Source organism: Mustela lutreola, chromosome 3 (genome assembly GCF_030435805.1).
Source record: "Mustela lutreola isolate mMusLut2 chromosome 3, mMusLut2.pri, whole genome shotgun sequence".
Taxonomy (NCBI): Eukaryota; Metazoa; Chordata; class Mammalia; order Carnivora; family Mustelidae; genus Mustela; species Mustela lutreola.
The window spans coordinates 52476063-52500159 of NC_081292.1; the positions used below are offsets into that span (position 1 = coordinate 52476063).

The following is a 24097-nucleotide window of genomic DNA, read 5'->3' on the forward strand; positions in this document are numbered from 1 at the left end:
AAGTCGTCCACATCCAGCTTATGGTATTATGTCCAGTCTTATGCTTTGCCACCATTCTTTGGGTTCTCTGCCAGTCATCTTAGATTTCTTTCAGTTTATCAAACTAACTCCCAATCTTTCAAACATCGTGTGGTAGATGCTACGAGTTATTGCTCAGATCCCATTCCAGAAATAAAGGTTTTATTAGTTCAGCTTCTGGAATGGTCACCAGCAGATGCATCTCAACTACCAGTCCTCTTTAGGGACTGCATCAAATGAAAAGAACTGCCTCACTCGAAGCCTCCTCCTTTTGAGGCAGGATGGGGAGAGAAGCCTATATCCAATTACTCATTTACAAGGAGGTACAGGATTTTCTTTTTCAGGCACAACTCAGACAACTCTGAAGAATCTTTATACTTCAGAGCCCCCAGTAGGATTGAACAAGGCTTTGTTGAGACTGCATCATAGCTTGACTTCTCTCCTTATGCTCATTCCAGTTTTTGTCTCTTCCCTTTCCACAGGTATTAATGCCAAGAGCACTTCCTAATAACCTACTACAAGCAGAATCCATTTCTCAGGTATGAAACCTGTGACATATGATGTCACCCCTATTGAGAACATCATATTTTACTTTATTTTCCTCAATGACTTCTCACTGTGTCACTTTTCCAGGGAGGCATTCCCTGAGTCATAGGACAGGGATAAAATTACCTTACCTTGTGGCTTTCTACCACTGTTCTCCACTCATAAAAGCCACCATATATTGAATTATTTTAATTCCGCTTTCTCACCTGGATTTAACCTCCAGCTCACTCCACCTACCATGCTGGACTTCCCCCATTTTATTTTGTAGTTCATGCTGCCACCTGATTTTGGTCCTTTCCTGTAACAACTCTTCCCACTTCATGCCATTTAGGTAACCTTCACTCAGCCTTCATGTCTTTGCTTAAAAAGTGTCATCATGCCAGAGCTTCCTCTAGTCCAATTATAAACATTCACTTATTCTTAAATATTAAGGACATGCTTTTATTCTCTATGTATCTAAGAATGCAGAAACTATATATGCTCTTCCTCCCACTCTATCCTGAAGTCTTAATAGTGTTTTACATCTGAAGATGCTGAACAACTGACTGACTGGAGTTTCTTCCATGCCATTGGCATATATATTGCTTTATTGGGGAATACACACTTCTCAGAATAAGTGATCCTTTTCAGAATCCTCTCCCTCCCTTCTTCCAAACCATTTATACTCAGGGATATAAAATTCCTAAACTGATAAAAAATGGATGTGAAGGAGGGATGAAGTTTGAGGACAGAGGAAACTGCTTACTGACACTTCTCAGAGAGTTCACTTGTCCAAAGCTCTCATTTAATTGACACAAGGAGTTGCTGGGAATGGCCAGCAATCCCTGTATGGAAGGATGAAAAGTTACTCCAGACTTTGCTGTGAAAGAGAGGAGAAGGTAAAGGGGTCAAAGCTCAGAGAAGAAGACCCTTTTTCTTCTTTGCTCCCACTTTTATTGGTCCTTCAGGATAATCACAAATCCTTATCACTGTTTCTCAAGTACCTCATGTGTGACAATGGGTCTTACTGAAACTGGGAAGATCTGTTTAGTGGAAAGATACCATATGCTAATCTGTGTGTTCTACGCCATCTGCTAAATATAGCCTAAGGGACAATGCATACATCTCTTAGATCACAGGGCAGCTGTTAGGGCTAAGAAAGCTTAGGGAAGGTAACTCCTGTGGCATTCCAAGGGCAGAGTGGTCATGCAGGCCTCAGCATTCCAAAGACCCGAGCCCTCTTTGAAACCTTCCCTCCCCGCCAGTGGCCTCTACGTTACATTCTAGCAAGCCAGGTATTATGGCTGAGTTCATGCTCTACATTAACCCGAATAGGGAGTGAGCCTCTCATTATGGAGAGATAAAAGGGATGGGACAGAAGCATTTCCTGCCATTTTCAAGTAATCACTACCTTATACGGTAAAGCTAACTGTATGACAGTTATTTTTTACCTTAGTTGAACTTAGCTGGATGAAAATAAATGTCACAGTTCTAATTTATTATACTTGATATTAATATAATGCTTCATTTAATAGTGTGTGGAGTTTGGAAGCTCATCAATTAGTGAGAAACTGAGAGCAGTCCAAACTTCCTACAATTCCCAGAATTTGGTAGTATAATTTGGGATTTTACAACTAGTATAATAACTTCTATTTGTTTAAATTAAATATATCTTCCTTTGAAAAATACCTTTAGTTCTGTTTTTCAACCACATTTAATCACATTTATAAATGTATGCACTGAGGATATCTGGATATAGAATGCTTGATTCAATATTTTTTAACCTAACACTATATACCTGTTGCTAAATTATATACATTTAATTAATATTTGAGATAGGCTGTGTTATTTTTTGAATTTACTTACTGTGACTTGACTGAAAGATAATTATACGATTCTGCTCCATTAATGTGAGGTTTAGCCATGTGGCCTACCATGGCCAGTGAAATGTTAGGGAAACTTTGAAGATTCAACTAGTGAGTTGTGCTTCAAGCCTGGATTGTAGATTTAAGGGTCATTTATATTCATATTTGTATATATAAATATATAGAAAAAGAACGTGTATATATATACATATGTACAACCTATACATATATATTATATATGCATAGACACGCTCACTTTCAAATGTCATGGAACAAAATGTACTAGAACAAAAACAACATCAATAGAGCCTGTTACTCTTTGTAAGTGTCTCATTCTTTTTTCTCAGATTCCCTAAGCTTGTGATCTTTTTTTTTTTTTTTTTTAAGATTTTATTTATTTAGAGAGAGGGGGAACAGGCACATGATCTTCTTTTTAAGTACAGAACTATTCCATACATAGACTTAGACAAGCTCTGCACTGGACAGGTTTTTACAGAATAGAGCAGGACCATCCTACATGGGATACAGTGTTCTGGGCGACATCTTTCTCAGTTAAGCTATTCAACTATAGCAAGAATGACATTCAGTGAAGAGCATTCTCTAGTCCTTATGCCAGTCCCTTGCCAATCACCTGGTTGGCTATTACTGTCTTTTTCCAGATTATGTTTTAGAAAATCCAAGGAGAGAGAGACTGCAATCATTGGAATGACTACTCCCAGGATCATTCTTTCAGTTTGCCCAGAATGTTCAAAGTACATTAAAATATCACTGGCAGGGTCATTTTTATTTTTGATAACTCTGTGCACCTGAAATTTCTTTTTTAAGATTTTATTCACTTATTTGAGAGAGCGTGCGCAAGTGAGAGAGATAGCAGGCACAAGGCGGAGGGTCAGAGGAAGAGAGAGAAGCAGACTCCCCATTGAGCAGGGATTTTTTTTTTCCCTCTCCCCCTATATAGGCCATATTGGGCCTTGATCCTGGACTCCAGGATCATGACCTGTAGCTGAAGACAGACAACCAACTAACAGAGCCATCCAGGTACTCCCGGGCAGCTAAAGTTTTGATAATAATTTTTGGTTAAAGAAAAGATCAAAGCAACATCAAATTCTACTTTCTAGGGCAGTATTGGATATCCCTCAGTAGGATAAATCTAATATTAGGTAGATGTGTTCTTATCATTATTGAGCCATTACCCAATCAGAATTTTCTTGATGGTTGTATTTCTTCTCCTTGAATCGTTCTCCTTCACTTGAGACAGTGTCTTGTGCCTCCAAATCCTGTCATCCCTTGCTAAGAGAGCTATTTACCTCTTTGCCTTTTTACCAGAAGTTAAATTCTAGTCTCAAATCTTTACTTCCCCTACTCATTAAAGCTCCTCTAATAAAGAAAAGAAATATTTTTGCAGGTTTTCTACAACAAGCTAATACCAAAGACTGCAGGAAAGCTGAATTAAAATTTTTCCTTTAAATAATCAAATACTTAGTCAGGGCCCCTGAAAGCCCTAGACTCTACAGTCAGAAGTGACCCCATATAAAAATGTACTCTCTTCATCCAGAGAAAGCCCAAGAAGTCCTTAGTTCATTCTTTTTTCTTTAATTACATACAGATAAGAAAATTTGCCAAAGTTATATAATCTTCAATAATAATAATAGCTACCAGTCTTCAGTATATATACCATGTGACCATGCACTTAAAAATAGTTATCAACCCTTCTCACACTTTTCCATCCCTTACAGATGAGGAAACTTCTGTTCTGTATGGTTTAGGCAAGGTCTCTAAAACACTGTATGGTAGACATGATATTTTAAACTAGATCTTTCTGAGTAGAAAAAAAACCTGAGAAACAAAACAATGAGTGACATTCTTGGTTCTGTTACTATCTATCTTTGTGATCACTGGCAATTCTCCTAACAACTCAGCTTCAGTTTAATCGTCTAGAAAATGCAGGGATTAAAATAATCTCTGAAGTCTATTTCAGTTTCAAAAATCTATGATTTTTCAGGAGCACCTGTTGCAAGTATCACTGTAAAATGTGAAGTTTACTTATTGCTTTATATTTTTTAATTATACTCATTGCTTATCAATACTTAATTACATATACTAATTTAATCAGCTCATAATATTAAGGGAAACTCACTAACACATATCTGACATCACTCTTCCTCAAACTACATTATTATGGTATTCGGACTCCAATCTTCTCAAAATTTGCTGCTCTATGAAATCATACTTAGGATGAAATTATATGAAATTATACTTAGGAATTTCTTGGAGACTTAATTTTAAAGACTAACCTTCAAAATCCTTTCAAAACTTTTAACATAAACATATGATTTCAAACTTTTGAGAACATTCTCCAGAGTGATACAAAGGGTTAAAATGATGAAACATTCAGACTCTGGTTCTTCCTAGGGGCAGCTGAAGGAAACAAAGGGTCAAGTGTTCCAGGGCTAAAAGCCACACTTAGGAAGTTAGACCACAAACAAGATTATTTAATGTGATGAAGTCATGAAAGTGCCATTTTTGTAGAAGGGGAGATGATACCCAAACCAAGCATAAAGTATACTAAATGCACATAATAATTCATATATATGTTTCATGAATAGAAATAAATATATCTCCTTTCCGTCTATTTTGTTAAGCCAATTAACCAATTTCAAATAATTTCCTCCTATCCTGCTACTGATTGTCAGTAGATCTAAAAGATTGGTATATACACTATTATACTGAAGAATGTGATGGAATGGGACGTTCTTAATTATTTCCAAGTAAGTGACTGCAGTGATAGCATCTAAAAATTGTGTAATTGAAATACTAGCTGTATATTGCTTCAAGCAGCAGGCATACTCTGAAATGAATGAAATAAAAATCCTTTTAAAACAGAAAAGTATATTTCCAGATCTCTTTCCTACTAGTCATCTCACATGATTATGATTATTATAATTTAGCAATTACAGGACTTTTAAAATAGATTATGCTTAAGCTAAGAACTATTATTACCACTATATTCTGAATTAAGAATTAAGCACAAAGATTTCATCAGTGAGACCTCTCAGCCACTCTATGTTCTGTTAATCTGAACACTAGAAGATGAAAAGGTCAGGCCCAACAACTATACATACTGAATAGCTGTTTAACACAGCAAGAGACACTATTATAGGCTGGAAACCAAGATTGCAGCCAGAAAATGCTGAGCCACTGGCAGCTGTAGAAGTGAACCTTTCCAGGTTTAATTAAAACTATACATGAAGATACTAGGGACAGTAAATCAGACACCATGACAACTACCACAGGCTTTTTGTACTTGGATGACAAAGGAAAGCTATCACTCAGAAAAAGATATTAAATTCAGAAGATAATGCTGCAGAGCAAGTTTTACCCAATAAAAACTGAATGCCTTTTTGCCATTTGCTGAGTACCTTTTGTCAGGATGGAAATAGATGATAGTTCAAGTGCATTTATATGTTCAAGTTCATATTTTCTGAATATTTTTGTATCATTTAATAGTGTATGTATATATTCTGAAGCATTTGATAATAATGAAATTTTAATGCATATCTAACAACTTCTTTCTCTAGGCCTTTCAATGAGAAAGTCTTCAAGTTACTATTTATAATATTCACGGAAGTACAATTTAAAAGACTATTTCTAAATAACCACAAAAGTCTCTGTGGTTACAATTAGTTTTCAGTTTGAAAGTGCAGTAAAGTGTAATTCCCCTTAATAATATATATATTCAGAACTATAAGTGATAGTAAAAACAGTTTTTAAATTCATTCCCCTGATGAGTTATTCTGTTCCTATTGTTCCTCTAATTTTAATATATTTAAATTATAAGTGATAGAGGGAAAAAGCAAACAATTAAAATAAAATCGGTATCCTCTTAATCCCACTTTTGTTATTTTAACTGAATTAAAATAGAAAATGAAAACAACTCATTTCAGAGAACATTCAAATGATCAAGATTATATTGACTTTAGTATTATTATTGGCTAAAAGAAAAACCATTTAATGTTTTACAGTTAAGTAGTATTATGAACAAAGTAATTATTAGAATTAATCTTAACACATAAAAACAAAGAAGAAGAAATTGTGCAAATTTATGCATATACAAACAAATTATTTTCTTTTTTAAAAAAATTATTTATTTGAGAGAGAGAGAAAGAGAGCATGGGGAGAGAGGGAAAGGAAAAGGGACAAACAGACGCCCTGCTGGGCAGGGAGCCAGAGTGGGGCTCATTCCATGAACCTGAGACCATAACCTGAGCCAAAGTCAGAAACTTAACCAACTGAGCCACCCAGATGCCACACATTATTTCCTTTTAAACTAGCCATAATCTGTGACAAAAACATATCAACTACTATTCTGTAATACAAGAAGTGAGGAATGTGAATAAAAATGAATGTAAGAACTCTACAGTGTTCACTGATTTAGATACTCTTTTGTCTTTTTTCCATTTTACAATAGGAACCACAATGTCATCTCACAAAATACTTTAGAGAAATAGTAACTATCTTGTAACATAAATAATGACACCCAATAAATAATATGGGTGTTTTAAATTATTTGGGCTGACATAAGAAAATACCACAAATTAGGTGGCTTAAACAATAGAAATCTAATGTCTTACAGTTCTGGAGGTTAAAAGTTTGAAACAAGTTTTGACAGTGTGGGCCCTTCTGAGAGCCACAAGGGAAGGATCTGTTCCAGGCCATTCTCATAGGCTTGTAGATGGACATTTTCATGTTCACACACTATGTCCTGTGTTTGTGTGTCTTTCTTCAAATTTCCCCTTTCTATAAAGACTCTAGTCATATCAGAACAAGACCCACCCTAAGGATTTAATTCTAACCTGAATACCTCTAGAAAGACCCTATTTCCAAAGAAGACTACATTCTGAGGTATTGAGAATTAGGACCTTCAACATATAAATTCTGGGGGGACACAATCCAATCCATAATAAACAGCTTTGAGATCTTAACTGGAAAGCTGGTATTTTTTTAAGAAAATTGTTGGTTATGTCCACATTACTCTTATTCTGGCTTAAAAACATGACAAAACAGTAAATAGAATTTATATAGTTCTACTTATGCCCTATTACTTTAGTATACAGAATACCTTTTTTTATATCAGATTTAGAATATTATGTAATGAATTCTTATATTTTATGTTTTGTAACTGGTTTCCCCCCCCTCAATATACCTCAGTATTAGGCATGTGTTCTCAAACACCAGGAAATGTTTAATATTCAAAATGTAAATAACATCAATCATGAAAAATAAATGGCTTACTATCTCAGGGAATTTTAGAAATATTTACAAACTAAAATCTTTTTATATAACCAGGAAACTTACTCTTTACACACATCCCCCACAGAAAAACTACAAAGTCATCAACCATATATTTACTTTAAAAAAATCAACACATAATAACACAAACTTTTTTCAGAACTTTGATAAAATAGTTGAGTAGAGCAGAATGGTATAAGGTTATTTACTTGCTATTAAACAACTTCTGAATTCATGTGAATGCTATCTTTTGTTTTTAAAACATTTCTATTTATCTAGCACTTGTGCTTCATATTGACAGGAATGTCAGTATTTAAAGCAACACTTGAAAATAATATAGTATAGTGATATGATATCAAGGTCTGTAAGTACACATATGTTCAACTCCTAACTCCATCACCTAATTCCTGGATGACCTGGAGCAGTCACTTAGTTTCTATGAGCTTCAGTTTCATGTTGTATGAATTTAAGTAATGACCTATTTAAAGTAAAATTTCAATGTGTCAACTGTTTTACTCTTGAATAAAGCTTGATTTTATTTTTAGTCTTGTTAGTCTATAATTTTGTTTCTCCTTTCAACTTTACAAAGAACACACACAATTATAGCATGGCTATATGAAGTAAAATTCCTACAGAAATATAATTTTTGAAATGGCCTGGAGAACGTATTTTCTGACAATAACAAAAAATAACAGAAAATGATAAAAATTAGATGGCCATAGGGAAAGTTTCTTCTCCTAATTTCTTTAAAAGAAAGCAGTTATTAGGAAGAAAAGAATCCCATGTATTAAAGCTGAAGTGTCAAGAATATGTGGCATGAAACAAGGTCAAGTTGTCTCTTAAAGAAAAAATATAGGCAATAAATTTTGTGGTTTTGGAAAAGATAAGTGTAAAGTTTTTTCCGGCGAGATAAACACAACACCAGGCAAAGTGGGTGCAAGGCAAGATTTATTAAAAACGCTCTCCAGCGAAGTTTCAGGGCTCAGGAGAAGGGGAGCCAGGAAAGTTGCGCCGGGAGGAGGTGGGCACCCTCGGGCGAGGTTCCGCCACTCTGGAAAGCAGAGTGGCGGAAGTCGCACCCAAGGCAGGGAGGAGGGGGCTTTTAAGGGGTCTCGGAGGAAGCTCAGGGGTCTTTTAGAAGTTTCCCTTATTTGGATATCCCGCCTGCTCATCGGGATCCCATTGGTCCACAGGAGCCCGGGTTGGGGGTCTCAGATTCCTGCTTGGGCCTTTGTTCTCCTGTCCGAGCTCAGGTCTTGTGGCGGGAACTTTCGCCATCTTTAGTAGCCCTTCCTGCCAGCCCAACAATAAGAACCTCGCCAGAAAGAGGTTGTGTACCCCACATGTAAGTATCACTTGTTTTATTTTAAGCTCATCTATTGTACCTGATATAAATGTCAAAAACAAGGCATGAATGCAAAGAATTTAAATGCTCTTTAACATAAGAACAGAGCTGGATAGGATTAGAGAGCTGGATCAAGCTTTCAATGCTCCATGACAGTTTATGATAGAAATGATATTTAAATATAGAATTTAGAGGGCTTATCTCAGAATAGAGAGTTAAAATCAGCTAGTCAGCAACTTAAAATTAAAATTAGTAGTAAGTAATTCTAACAGGATGACAAATGATGTTTCTATCTTGAATTAGAGGGAAATCAATTCAAAGCAAATTCAAAACAAATTCATCTCAATTCCCTTAGACAAAGCATGAGAAAGCAGCTAAATGTTTTTTATTGTGATTGTGCCTCCCTCTTAATTCTCAAATCATGACACTAGCATACTCTTTGAATAATGAAAACGCAGTCTCCCTGTTACTGTCAAAGTTGCTATTTTCATTTCTCTAGCATTTGTCAGTTTGTTGATGAAAGCACTCAGATTTTTGTGTTCATATATAATAGACACAAATATGATGGGCAGACTTTTCACATGTAGATTCATAGAATGAACTTCCTTTTTTTTTTTTAAATTAAGGAAATGCCTCAGTCTTGCTAATGAGTACTTAAGCCAATAAGGATTCTTGATTATATGCCAAATGCTTCAGCAAAAAGCCTATGGTCAAGATGAAAGGCAAACTGGTTACATAGAAGTTAAGATGTAGGAGTTCAATAAATGTTTTTAAATGTATAAATTACTGAGTGTATACAGTATTTACTGGATTGCAGTATCTGTTATCTTATTGATTGCCATGTTAATTTGAGCAAACATATTATCTTAGATGATTTGCATTAACAATCTGTCACATAATATTTCAATTTATTCCATGACTTATGGGCTGTTAGTTAACTATTTCAATCTAAGAACTACAGTTTTAATAAATGTGGAAGCTAGTATTGATGGCTGACTTTCCTCATTCTCATTTTCTTCAGTATTTCTTTATGGTGACTATTAGATTAAAACTGACCAGTTGACAGATCATATTGCCTAATGTAGATTTTGTGTGGGCACTCAAATCTGTCCTAATAATCTATGAAAAGACATCCCGTTTCATACCTGTGGAGAGTTAACCTGACACTTCTGGACAGTTAGTGCTCCTTAGCTTTCTAAAAGGATAGATTACAGTCAACTTCCCTCTCACCTGGCTACCATCACTGACATTGTCTAGACCTCACCCTTCCTTCTCTCACAATTTGTGACTAAGCTTTTTGTCGGTCAGCATACACACATCAACTTCATTTGAGGATATAAACTGTGAGGGATGAACTCTTTATTAAAAGAGCAAACATTATCTATCAGTATTAATAAGAAACTGAATGTGAGTTCTGTACAGAAAAAAAAAATGCAGTGCCTTGTCCATTTTGGCTGGTAACACTTATTCTAAAGGACAGAAGAGTCAGTAATCTAAAAAAAAAATCAAACTCATAATCCTTAAGAAAAGGTTTCTAGCAACTCTCATTCTACCTATTTATCACTTGATTTTGATCCTACAGAGTCTTCCCTTACTTCTTCTTTCTGAAGGAAAGCTTCTTAGAAGGAAAGTCAATCTGACACCCCGTATGCACAATCACTAATTGCCCTCACAGTATTCTCTCATTTCACACAATCCTAAGCGGCTCCAGTGGAGGTCTCTGTAACCAGCCTCCACCAAAAGGAGGCACATGGAAATGAACTCCATAAATTTTTTTTGGCTTTCATGAGAATGGGACCCAAATCACAGTAACTCTTATTGCTATAATGAGTATTTTAAGCTACTCTTAAAATACCTTTGAAGTACTTATGCTTCCTTTCCCCCATTATACCCTTTGATGGGTACAAAAGTAAAGAATATAGGACTCTGAAATTATCATTCACTCTTCACTCACTCCTATGTTAATATTTTAGTAAATCCACTTTGGTGCAAAGTGCAAAGTCTCCAAACTGTAAAATTCTTTCAGATGGGCATAGAGATAGACTTAAATCAAAAACAGAGTGTGTACTATATAAAAGTTAATAGTAATCGGACTGAATTGCAGAAAACACTTTTTCATGATTATAGATTTAAATTATGTTCGTTGAAGAAAATATGTATTCCTTTTATGTTCTATGTATGGACATATATAAAATATATATTTCTTGATATTGTATTATATAGAAGGATTTGCATCCTTCATTTTCACTTGATATTATACTGCAAGTGCTTTTTGGATGTTAATTACAACTTCCATAAAATTTTCCTTAATAACAATGCATCTTTATGGCTATGGATTCTTATAGCTGATTGATGGCAATGGCTATGTAGTTGTCTGGTGGCAAACCTAGAAGCTCTTCTCTTGGAACTAAAAATGGCTTTCAGGAACTCTCTGTAGTTTATTACAGCAACAGAAAGTTGAGAGATTTATTTCCCTATAGTGTCTCTAGCCAGGTGAAGCAATACCTGATTCCCTTTGTTTGACTTCCCAGTGCCACCACTAACTGCATCATCTCTGGACAACTGTTCCTGTGCTATGCATTTCTTTTAAATCTTCTAAGAGCGTACCCAGGAAACCTTCTGCATAATGATATGAAGCTATATATTCTTATTTACTTTCTCCGTTTCTTTTGACTTCTTTAAATTTAAACACTGGCTCAATGACATTATTTTAGTTCATGGTATAATTTCCTATCGCTCTAAGTGTGTGTCTTCCCAAGTCTTTCTTTATAGAGTCAACAATCTTGTGGAGATCTCTAAATTGAGATTTTATGTGGATTTGGCAATAACCCCCCATTTATCTATCCCTGAACTCTCTATTTCTCATCTTCCTGATGAAGTACCACGTACAAATGAAATTCTGAATTTCATCCATGATTTTCTCACAGTTCCCCAAACAGATAAGTAAACTAATGTCTATGAATTGCCCCAATTTACAACTAGCTTATCTTGCAAAAAAATGGTACCCTAGAGGGGTCAGCACTTTTATGACAGTTACATATGTTCTCTGAGTGGCACTGCCATGGGTCTGTAAGTGATCTTGCACTGAAAAATGTAAGGATTTACAAGCACTCTGCTCTGAACGTTTGAGAGAACAAGCAAATTGAATGAGTAAGTAGATACAAAGAAGAGGCATAAATACACATCAAATTTTGCACAGTACTGGTGAAAGCTGCCAAGCATTTGTGATACATTTTAATTAGGTGTAGAAAAATGGACATATGAAAAAGCCTAACCTCAGCAAGAGCAGGGATATTTGTCTATTTCACTGATGTGTTCTGAACACCTAGAAAAATACCTGGGACACTAAAGGAATATGAAATAAATATTTGTTAAATGAACAAATAGTGGTTTAAAGAATCTAGTTCACTAGAATCAAAGAACTGTGGCAGTTATTCTTTACCACCCCTCCTCTTATCAGCTGTCATTTTCTTGTCACTTTAAATACGGTCTAACTCTGCTTAAAGGGGGACAGAAAAGTGCGCATTTCTGTATGGCCAAATAGAACCAGTAGTTATCCACAAACATCTATAGGATAATACTTATATCATCCAAGCATTAATTTTTTTCTACACCTAGTCTACCTTTACATGAAATATTTTTGAAAGGAAATATATAAATAAAGTACTGGAAAAACAAATTGTGTCAATATTCTAAAAATTTCTAGCCTTAAGATATTGCCACATGGAATGAAAAATCCATTGACCCCTTCTAGATATGCTGTTATTTGTAATAAGACTTTTATTGCATAGAAACATTCTCAGTAGTTGCTGTCAAATTTCATATTAATACTAGAGAAATAATTTATTACATGCAAAGCACCCAAACTAGTAATGGTTTCATACCATTATTGTTAAATTATTACTCAAATGCATTAAATTCACTGTTTATAAATGTGATGAATCTTATACAATATTCCCATATGATAGTTGTCTATAAGAATCTTGGGAATAATCACTTTTCTAGTGACATAAGGAAAGCAAAAACTTTGGTTTAAATTATTTTACTATTAGTGCTCTTCATGAAGAAGAAAGGATCCATTCATTTATGACAGATTGGGTCAATTTCTTTTACTTATGGATAAGTTCCTTATAATTCTATTCAAATTGAAAATTATTAGAGTTTTAATAAATAAAATTGAATAATGTATCATTTTTGCATACCTAAATCAAGTGGCACATTGAGATATTTGCTGTCAACAACAATAAATAAAAATGACAACAAAACTTGTAAGTTTCCACTAAGAAAAACTAAACTGCTTAAAAAGAGATAAAAATGAACTAGGATTCATACCATGATTCTTCATAGCAGTGATTCTGGCTTTAACCTCACCATTTATAGATCCAATTACCAACATCTGCTCAATTTATCACTGTGTACCTTAGTTCAAATGTCTATAGTGAGAGAAACTGACTCAACCTAGATCAGGTGCTTGCCTTTGGTTCCATCAACTGTCAGCTAAGTTACAGTGGCACCTGGTATCAACATGCCTATCTCAGCTTTGAGAAAAAGGAGAGTGGAGGGTGCATATTATTTTAGAAAGAGGTGAAACAAAGTGGAGCATATCTAATATATCTAACCAAGGGCAATCTGATGTGGCAGCTTGATTATAAAAGAAAGCATAGACTTTGGAATTACATAGGTCTGGAAATGCTTAATAACGTATTTCTAATGTCCCTGATCACTAATGTTGAATGATAAAAACATCTAACTACAGGCACTGCTGTGAAAAATTATACAACAAAGCACATGATGTGCCCAGCCCCATGTCTAAAACATAATAGTTAATTAATGATAGCCTATTTTCCATATATAAGTTAACCAGTTAATTTATGCCCAAAGAAAAACCATCGATTCTTCTATATAAAAAATTATTTATCTTAAAGAGGAAGAGCTAGAGCACGAGCAGAAGGGACAGAGGGAGAGGGAGAGAGAATCTCAAGCAGATTCCATGCTGATCGCAGAGCATGAGGTAGGGCTTGATCCCATGACCATGAAATTACCCATTACCTGAATGGAAACCAGGAATCAAGAGCTTAACTGACTGCACCACCCAGGCACCCCTCTTGTAGAAATTATTTAAAAGATTAAGAACACCAGGTTTTGGGTAGAGAGGCTGTGTTCTTAGAGGGAAAATATACCAAAATCAAAACTTAACCATCATTGGTTGCTGATGTTACCCAAAATACTCTCAGTTGGCAAAAGAATTTTCATTACTGATCTAGAGATTTATGAGCTTCTGAACTGGGACAGATCAATAGGTGATAGATACAAGATGCAAAGGGAGATGATGAAGATTTGTATATATTTGGGTTTTTTTAAGATTTTATTTATTTATTTGACAGAGAGTGAGAGAGAGAACACAAGCAGGGGGAGTGGAAGAGGGAGAAGCAGGTTCCTTGCAGAGTGAGGAGCCTGATGTGGGGCTCAATCCCAGGACCCTGGGATCATGACCTGAGCTGAAGGCAGACGCCTAATGACTGAGCCACCCAGATGCCCCTATATATTTGTTCCATAGTTTTCAAAGCCTTCTCTATTCTTACCCACTCTCCTTAGCTGAATTGTTTTCTCACTGAGAACCAATGTTTCCTCCACTCTTTGTTACCCTTAACACACAAAACTACATCCAACTTATATGTATGTGTTCTTGATATTCTCCAAATCCAGATTGAGCATTTTAATTATCCAAACTTTTACTCAGTCACCTCATTCAAACCGTTGAATAAAATTTTCTGCATACTAAAGCCTCTACTCACTTCACCTTCTTCTGAACTTCGGTATTCAATTACCATGTGATTTATTAACTGTGTTGTCTTCTTTCTCTAGTTACTTTTCATGCATTACTTTTGTCTTCTCAACTGTAAGATTAGGAAGACAACTATATACTGCATCTAACAAGTATACCACATTACCCTTAATTTAATGTAAGGTACACCACAGATAAAGTATTCAATAAATTTCTAGTTATTATTTATTCCTCAATTTCTTTAATTTTTGAACAAAATTTAAACAACATATCAGGTGTTGCTGACAATAATAATGTATTATGTATGTACACAGTTCATCTTGCAATACAAAGTGGGTATCATGGTATCACTCTCGTAATAACTAGATAACCTAGAAATAATTATGTAATGTTGATTCCCAGTGTGTTCTAACTACTGAAATGAAATTCTGGAAAAAAGTCAACAAAATTTCCTCAATAGCCCAAAATAGTTCGTAGAATTTTACATATTTTATCAAGCTAACCACGATGCTTAATTCATTTGACAAAGGACATACAAAGTATTCAGAGATAATGATTCAGAGCTCACCTAACTAAAAAAAAACTTTTTTCCTAATGAATATAAATAAGCATAATACCTTAATAAATAGAAACAAATCTGTTAAAGTTGTAACCAGAAGAAGTAACTTGAATAACAGCTCATTACCCTATAAGTCAGAATAATAATTGCAAGAATTTGAGAATACTGCATGCACAATAGTGTAGCATCACTTCAAATGAATTACACTACTTTCTCTTAAGAATTTGTAATAATGTTCAATAATAAATAATAACCTGTGGGGCAAGTGTAAATGCAGGTGGGATGTAGAGCAGTATTTTACCAGAAACCTAACTCCACAGGCTAAATTGATCTATGCTGATTGCTTTTGCCTGTACAATTTGCTTCTGCGGATAATAGCCTAAACTCCAACCCTACTCTCCCAACCTGCCAACCTCAATTGACTTCTCTGTTTACAGTACTTATTATTAGATACTAAAAAGAGAAACTCTGTATTCAACCAACACTTCAATCTACAGTACAAGCACCTTCCCAAAATAAAGCAATCTATGGAGAGAAAAACATTATCATTTCATGTGTTTAAACTCACTGTGATAACAGATAAGAGTTTAGTCTTGTAGCACTTAAACATTTTTGTAGTTATATATATATTAGGTGGTACAATCAGTAAGACTGAACATTCACCGTGTGTGTGTGTGCACATGCGTGCCATACATATATATACTTAACTTCTAAAGCTGATTTCCCCCATTTCATCATTTAATCTTTTAAAGTTATCCTATTCATGACTGAAACTGGATACTGAACAACAGAGAAGAATACTCAACAGGAGAGAAAACTCACAATCTGGTGTCCTAACTAGTAATTTTTTTATTAAGGTATATTACAGTTCAACCTCCTTTCTCTTTTTTTTTTTTAAGATTTTATTTATTTATTTGACAGAGAGAGATCACAAGCAGGCAGAGAGGCATGCAGAGAGAGAGAGGAGGAAGCAGGCTCCCTGCTGTGCAGAGAGCCCGATATGGGACTTGATCCCAGGACCCTGAGATCATGACCTGTGCCGAAGGCAGCGGCCTAACCCACTGAGCCACCCAGGCGCCCCTCCTTTCTCTTTTTAATATTTCCCCCATCTGTCTCTGTAAATCTCTTCATATATTTTAAACCATAGGGTTTAACATATGGATTTTTATTTTGAAATCACCTGTTATATTTTGAGGTGCCTAGGTGGTTCAGTTGGTTAAACATCTACCTTTGGCTCTCAAATCATGATCTCAGGGTCCTGGGGTGGATGGAGATGGTGCTGAGTTCCCTGCTTAGTGGGAAGTCTGCTTGTCCCTCTCCCTCTACCCTCCCCCTGCTTGTGTTTTCTCTCTCAAATGACAATCTTAAAAAAAAAAAAGTCACCAATTATATTTTGAATGCTGAATAAATGACAAGTACTTCAACAATGGAAATCTTCTATCTTCATTATTTATGAACAGGAAACTGCTAGCTGCTGTTAATAACCAACCCTAGCTTCAGTGGTTTAACAGAATAAGTATTATTTCCCAACACAGAGCAATCCAATATAGGCGTTCCTGATTGCAGCTGGGATGTGATATTTTAGTTACAAACTTACTCAGAGACTTGGGATGATGCAAAATTGTAGGATGCTCCATCCCTGCTACAGCATCCTTCAGTAATTTTTTTCACTTAGTTAAATTGAATCCAGTCTCTCAGTGTCTCTCATGAAGCTCTGTGTGTGATCTGGCTTTTGGGTACTTTTTTACTCCTATACTGTGATTTTCTTCATATTCTTTTCACACGCCCCGCTGACCTTTTTCCACCTCCTAATGGCCAATGCTCTCTCACGTACTTTCTGCAGATTTCTTCTTTGCTACTAGGTGACATGCTTAAAAGAATAAAATGTTTGAAGGCATGAATTGTGTCTTATATACTTCACTTTATCCCCAAGACATAGCACATGACTAGCCAACAAGAGCTATCGGCTTAAATCTCTAGGTAATAAATGAATGAAGAAAATTATTTTGTACTTTATCATGGCAACATACATCTCAGACTGATTAGGGTTGTAATAAAAATAGAAAACACCAAAGAAATAGAATAAAATACATAGAACTTTTCAACTTAATTCTAAATGAAAATGGAAAAGACATATCATTAATTTTAAAAAAACACACAAAGGAAATGAAAAATAGAATGGTTTACATTAACATTTAATACTAAACGACCCTTTACAAAGTTAGACATAAAACGAAAAAAGAGAAGGATGAAATGCAGGAAAGGAAAAAAAAAAAGGATTATATCCTAAAACATTATCATGGCCATTTTGAAAGGATTTCCCACAACCAAGATCAAATGAACATTATTTCTTCCTATTTTATAACGCCATTAAGTCCTCGCTTCGGCAGCACATATACTATAGCACCATTAAAATAAACTATCATTTATCTGGGATTTTTTTGATATATCATGAGGAAATTATTAATTTTACTTTTGAGAAAATTAGCTTTCCAATACTATCTATTAAATAACCATACTTTCATTAATTTAAAATGTCAAATCTAATATATACCAAATACTTAGTACAAAGCATAATACTTTTAGTTATAAATTTTAATTATGTTCCAAAATGAAGAAATAGATCAATTTCCTCATTATTCCCATATATTATTCATCAATAATTCTTTATGATATGTTTTTCTGTTAATGATTATAAGTCAACATAATTATACAGTTTGGCATACTGCAAATGCTTTGTTAATGCTGATAACAAATAAGATTATATTTTCTGCTCATCAAATTAAAACAAGGAGATTTTCTGAGAAAGGATTTTAGATGCGCTGTTTCATCTTTATGAGTATCACTGATGTTTTCTCTGTTTGGTTTATATTAATCTTTAATTTTAATAAGCACTGCAACTAATATGGAGGCCACAAGAAATGTTTTCTTCTTCTTTTCTGGGTACAGTTTTTATGCAGTCCTTGCTGGTAAATCATATTCTTATTTTAAATCTACCAAGTTTGTTCATTTCAATTCTTGGCCTCTGTGACAGCTGTTCCGAGACCCTAACAAGTGAATTCATTTAGATGCAGCTACTTCTGAGCAACTGAAGATGCCTGAGGTTACCAATGGTCTAAAATGTAACACTTAACTCACTTGGGCTGGCCTGAAACTTTTACCATTAAGCTAAGCTTGAGGGCTTCTGGAAATCATAGATCAATTAAGTACTGTGCATTAATCCATTCAGGGAGGTAGCTTCCTAGGACCACTGGGGTTAAAGGTAATTTTGTAAGAATTCTTGATTTATGAGGCAGCACTCACTCATATACCTGTGCCACACTGAACATCATTTGTCTACTTCCAACATATCTCTTTGAAAAGCTGGAAGAACTGATTTAAAATGAGAACTACATGTATTTTCCAGTGATAACATGACTATATTCTCATTTTCTCATTAAATTCATTATAGTTTCAGGGGCAAAACCTTGTGGCCACATACAGGAAATTAAACTTCAGACTGTCAAAAGCTTAGAGAAAAAGAAAGCTTGGCACTCAATGTTTGGAAGATCTACTTTTATTTACAATAAAAGCAGACTATGATATCTTGAACTACAGTCATATACTAAAGTACTTACTGCTCAGTGTAGAACTGGAAACAGATCACTGATAAAGGAAAAAAATGTAGGAATTAAATTTAAAAACTCAATTAAAAGAGAGAAAATGTAGAAAAAAGAAAATGAAAAAGGAAATAAATCAGTCCAAATTCATTGCTCAAAAGCTTAATATGTTTTCAGTTTTGTTGCAGGGAAATGATATTAGAATATTTGAGTCATTGAAGATCACTGCTCTGTTAAGAGTCATATAGAGGTGTGTATCTGTGCATATTTGGTCTCACATGTTAAGCACTTCATAATTTGGGGAGCACATTGCTTCCTTTGCCTTCTATTCTTGTAATTCTCCTGCAAATGATTTTTTAATTTTTTTAATGTCATTTCCCTCTATCCCATTCTTCTTCATTCTCAACACTGCCTTAATTGAGCCATATGTTATTTCGATTATGACATATTGCTGTGGCATCCTAAGCTGTCTTAGTACTTCGAATCTCATCCAGCCCTGGGCTCTTTTAAGCCAATCTGAACTTTTCTGGAACAACATCCATCCTCAGTAGCTCTTTCTACCTCTCATTTGTTCTAGCCTTGATCACATTTCCACCTGGCTTCAAAACAACTGCTACCAGGAGCCCTACCCTGGGTGCATTTGAATTTGGCATCTCCATGTTAAATTCTCAATCAGCAGATTTTTTTCAATAGACTTTACCTTCAATTGTTACTCTGATTCCTCAGGTCTCTTATTTCAGCATGAATCCATACTCTATGTCCAGTCCTATAAAACTGAGTCTCCAACTTCTCACTGAATTAGTTCAACATTTCAGTCAGGTTACCTCTAATACACGCTCCACCTATGCACTATCACTAGATTTAGTCATTGTCTATTAACCCCCTGTCTATATAACATCTTCCTAACTAAAACATTTCCTACTAAAACATTCTCATTACACCTTCCCCCTCAAATCTACTTGTTATGGCATCTTATGTCAGTCAGGGTGCCCCCCCCAAAAAAAACAGAATAGAACCAGTATGAGATATATATTAAAGATTTATTGCAAGGAATTGTCTTACATGATAGTAGAGCTGGCTGGGTAAGTTGGAATTCTGAAATTGGTCATTATGAAGGGTAGGCTGGAATTCTCAGGCACAGGCATAAGCTGCTATCTGGAGGCAGAATTTCTTCATCCTCTGGGAAGCCATAGTTCTGCTCTTAAGCCTTTTCAGCTAATTGAATTAGGCCTGACCAAATTATCTAGGATGGTCTTAGTTACTGTTAACTCATTATAAACTTAAATCCATTTACAAATGCCTTCAGAGCAACACCAAGATTAGTGTTTGCTCAAATAAATGGGGATTAGCTTAGTCAAAATGATACACATAAAACAGACCACCATAGTCCAAACTAAATGAATTAATAAATAAATGAATGAAAATCCATTCACTTGCTAACCTACTTTTATAATTGCAGAGGGTAAGCCACTAAGACTAGGAGGACAACGGAATTTGGAGAAGCTAAAAGTAGCCAACTCTACTCCAACACAAGAAATACCATTTTCTTGTCCAGAAGAATTCATTTGCTATACCAAAATGACTAGCTCATGTAGAATTGGCCTACATATTATGCCTTGAGACTGTTACTCAGTATTAATCTCCATGATACACTCTCTTACCCTGTAGTCTAAATAAAAGACTTCCTTCAAAATTGAGCTAAGTTCACTTGCAGAGTGAAGCTTGCTTAGGTGGCAATTTGCTCCAGACTTCCACAGCAGGTAAGGTTTATGGTAATAATTTAGCAATTCCCATCTATGTCTTGTATTCCCTCAGCATACAATAATGGGCCCATCTTTCCCTAGATACATAATAGGTCAAAAATGATTAGGACCACCAAGGGTCCTCACCAAACAAAGAGAATGGCTTCACAAGGTCCTCTGTTTTTATTAAAAGACTATCCCAATGGCAAAGTGAGCAGAAATAAATGGAGAGATCAAGAAATTCTCTGCAGCCAAATGCAAGTGCCTCTTCGTGTACAGTGGAACCTGTTTTGACCACCTCTGCTCTACTTTTATCTTTTTCGGTTCCTTTATCCTTTCCTCCTTTCTCACTCCTATGACCGCTTCTCCAAGAAACCATACTAACAGCTCTCAGCGGACACAGTGTGTGCAGTTCTTACCCAGCATTCTTACCTCTGCTGCACTGCCTAACACTTTGGCATGACTCCTAACAGCAAGACCCAGCTAGGGTCCTGTCACCTCAGATTGCTTATGTGCTTCTCCAGAGACATGCTTAATTCCTGCTGATGTTGCTAAGAGTTATTTATAAGTGTGGGATTGAGGAATCATTCCCTAAAGGCATAACAAATGACACTTGTTTTTCAAAATGTTTTTTGTATGTTCTTTTAGTGATTTACTCAAACACTGCTCTCAATTTACTTAACATGGATTCTAGGATATTAAAGCAGAAAAACATCATTTGCATCTTTTATTATCCCTTCCATAACATAATGATCCTGGTGGCCTATCTCTTAAAATAGGCTCTAATTTACAACTAAGTTGTATTCCAAAATTAAATTCAGTCATTTGTCTAGAACTTGGAATGCCTTTTCCCATTGAAAGATTTTATTAAAAGTGTTAATTTCCTGAACTAGGCTAAAAATCTCAAGATAGACTTAATTCACTGAACTAGGCTCAGCATATTATCAATATTTTGTTTTGTTTTGTTTCCAGTAAACTCAATTGAAAATGTGGCCATCATTTTTGGTACAAATTTCACTTTGGGACACTGGGAACTTCTCCTCCTATTAGGGAAGGCAGGATATTGATGTCTACCAGATGTTTATATGAAGCATGGTCACAACCCATATATTTTCTGAATGAATAAATACATTAATGAATAAGCAGATATATTTTCTCCTATATTACCACTACAGAGGAAAAAGTTAATAATTGCCTCTTTTGGTATCAAGCAGCAAGATCCACAGGGAATTTTGGCTTACCTCCTCTTATTGAATATCTTCCTTTTGCTGAAATAAATTCACCAAAAAAAAAAACAAAAAAAGTAACCTTTCCTTGACAATGCATAGGTGAACTCACCCAAACTTCAGGCAATTAAAGATGAGGTGTTGGTATGATGGAAGCTGTATGTATTTAAATAGTTAGTTCAAATGAAAACTAGCATTAAAGATTCTACCAGGAGAGCTGACCCTGTCTGTCCCTCCAAAAATCTCAGATCTCTTTCTGTTCCCTTTTTAGCAGACTTGAATAAAAAATGCAGAGCACTTAAAAATATACATTCAGCTGGAAAAAGAAGATACAGAAAACAAAGGAAAGTTCCCTTCCCTGGTGCAAAAGGGAAAGAAATGCCTGTCTTTTACATATAAAGCCTTGAGACTAATTCCATTAAAGGCATATTCAATGATATCATTTAATAATTTTTTCCAGGATACTTATGAATAATTTTAATATATACCTTTTAACCTACACCTCATGTTCCATTATACATAATTATTCTGCTTGCTTATTATACCTTTTAAATTACAATGATTAATCATACACATTGCATAATTAAATTGTGAAAAATGATTAATCATCATTGTATTATTGTTTAATTATATCACATATTTCATTTTAACTAGAAAATGCAGAGTGCTTTAACTCATGGGGTAACTAACCACATTGTTATATGGGTAATGAGCCTGGATTTTATTATACATAAAGAAATTAAGGTCCTGGTTAAGTGACTTATCCAAGGTGAAACAAGAATATTCCTTGTCCTTGGTCTGAATGAAGAAAGGTTTAGAATGCAGAACTTTTAGCATTTTTCACAAAGCCAAACCAGGAAAAGCAAAATGTTTTTCTCTCCAATGAATAATATGATCACTCTTAAGGAATATGTGTTCTTTTTTCCCAGAACCATATAGTTCATATAGGGTTTCAGAGAACAGAGCCCATGAGATCTCAGTTAACCACCTAATGACAGTAAGTCTGGTCCAATACAGTTCTTGCAGTCCTAGCTTCTGACCCTACACACTTCCACAGCATCCTGGAATTGCTCCAAGATACCTTACTTCATAATGGTCTCTAGACACATACTGTCCCCAGACGGCAGTATAAGACACCTGTGATCCAGGATGCAAAAACACCATCTTTTCTATTATAATATCCATCCATTTAAAAAAATGAAGAGAGAAAAAGAAGTTGTAGCAATTATTTTAAATCACAAGGCAGCTCTTTTCTGTTTCCTAAAAAAAGTAGTTAAATCTCCTCTTGAGTGAACGCCATCTATTTTAGTCAAATCCATTAACGGATCTTTCAGTTATTCTAAAAAATTAAAATTCAAGCCTCAACTAGGAAAAGACAGTAAACAAGTGAGTGAACAGCAACAAGTCAGTGTCTCTTTCAAACTGTTATATAAAGTAATATTCATAATTCCTGAGAGAGAAAATCTTATTCCTCAAGATTAGAATATAGTACTGTCTACCTTACAAGTTTAATTGTGGGGAAGGAGGGTAGAGCAGTTAATATGAAATATTTGATTGAAGGAGTTTGCAAGAACTCTTCTGGCTTCTGGTGATTGTGGGCACAGCACCTTGATTAATTTTCCACCAAAACTGTACACAATGAGTGGAAAACACACCTAAAGGTAGAATGGAGAGTTACAAGAAAAAGCAGATAGATCTGAGCATGAAAAATGTAAAAAAAAAAAAAAAATGTCTACCACAGAATCTAATCAAATTACTAAGATTTTTAAAAATGCTTTAGCATCTAGAAAAAGTTATTTCAAAAATTTTATATTTATGTTTACATGTTTCAAAATTTACAAACTAGAAAGATACAGCTCAATTATTCATCACATAGAAAAATCCAGCTTTGATATATATATATATATATATAAAGATTTTATTTATTTATTTGAAAGAGAGAGCAAGCAAGAGAGTGAGAAAGAAGCAGAGGGAGAGAGAGAGGCAGGCTCCCCACTGAGCAGAGAGACTCCCACATGGGACTCGATTCCAGGACCCTGGGATCATGACCTGAGATGAAGGCTGACTGAGCTACCCAGGTGCCCCCCAGTTAATATATTTTTACTTGAAGAGAAACTATAAAAACTAAGGATCATATATAGAAC

General features: G+C 35.0%; 1 pseudogene; it reads left to right on the plus strand.

Moving 5' to 3' along the window:
* The first annotated feature begins 214 nt into the window (after positions 1–214).
* Positions 215–24097, plus strand: part of LOC131827832 (actin-related protein 2/3 complex subunit 3-like) — a 67668-nt pseudogene continuing 43785 nt past the window's right edge.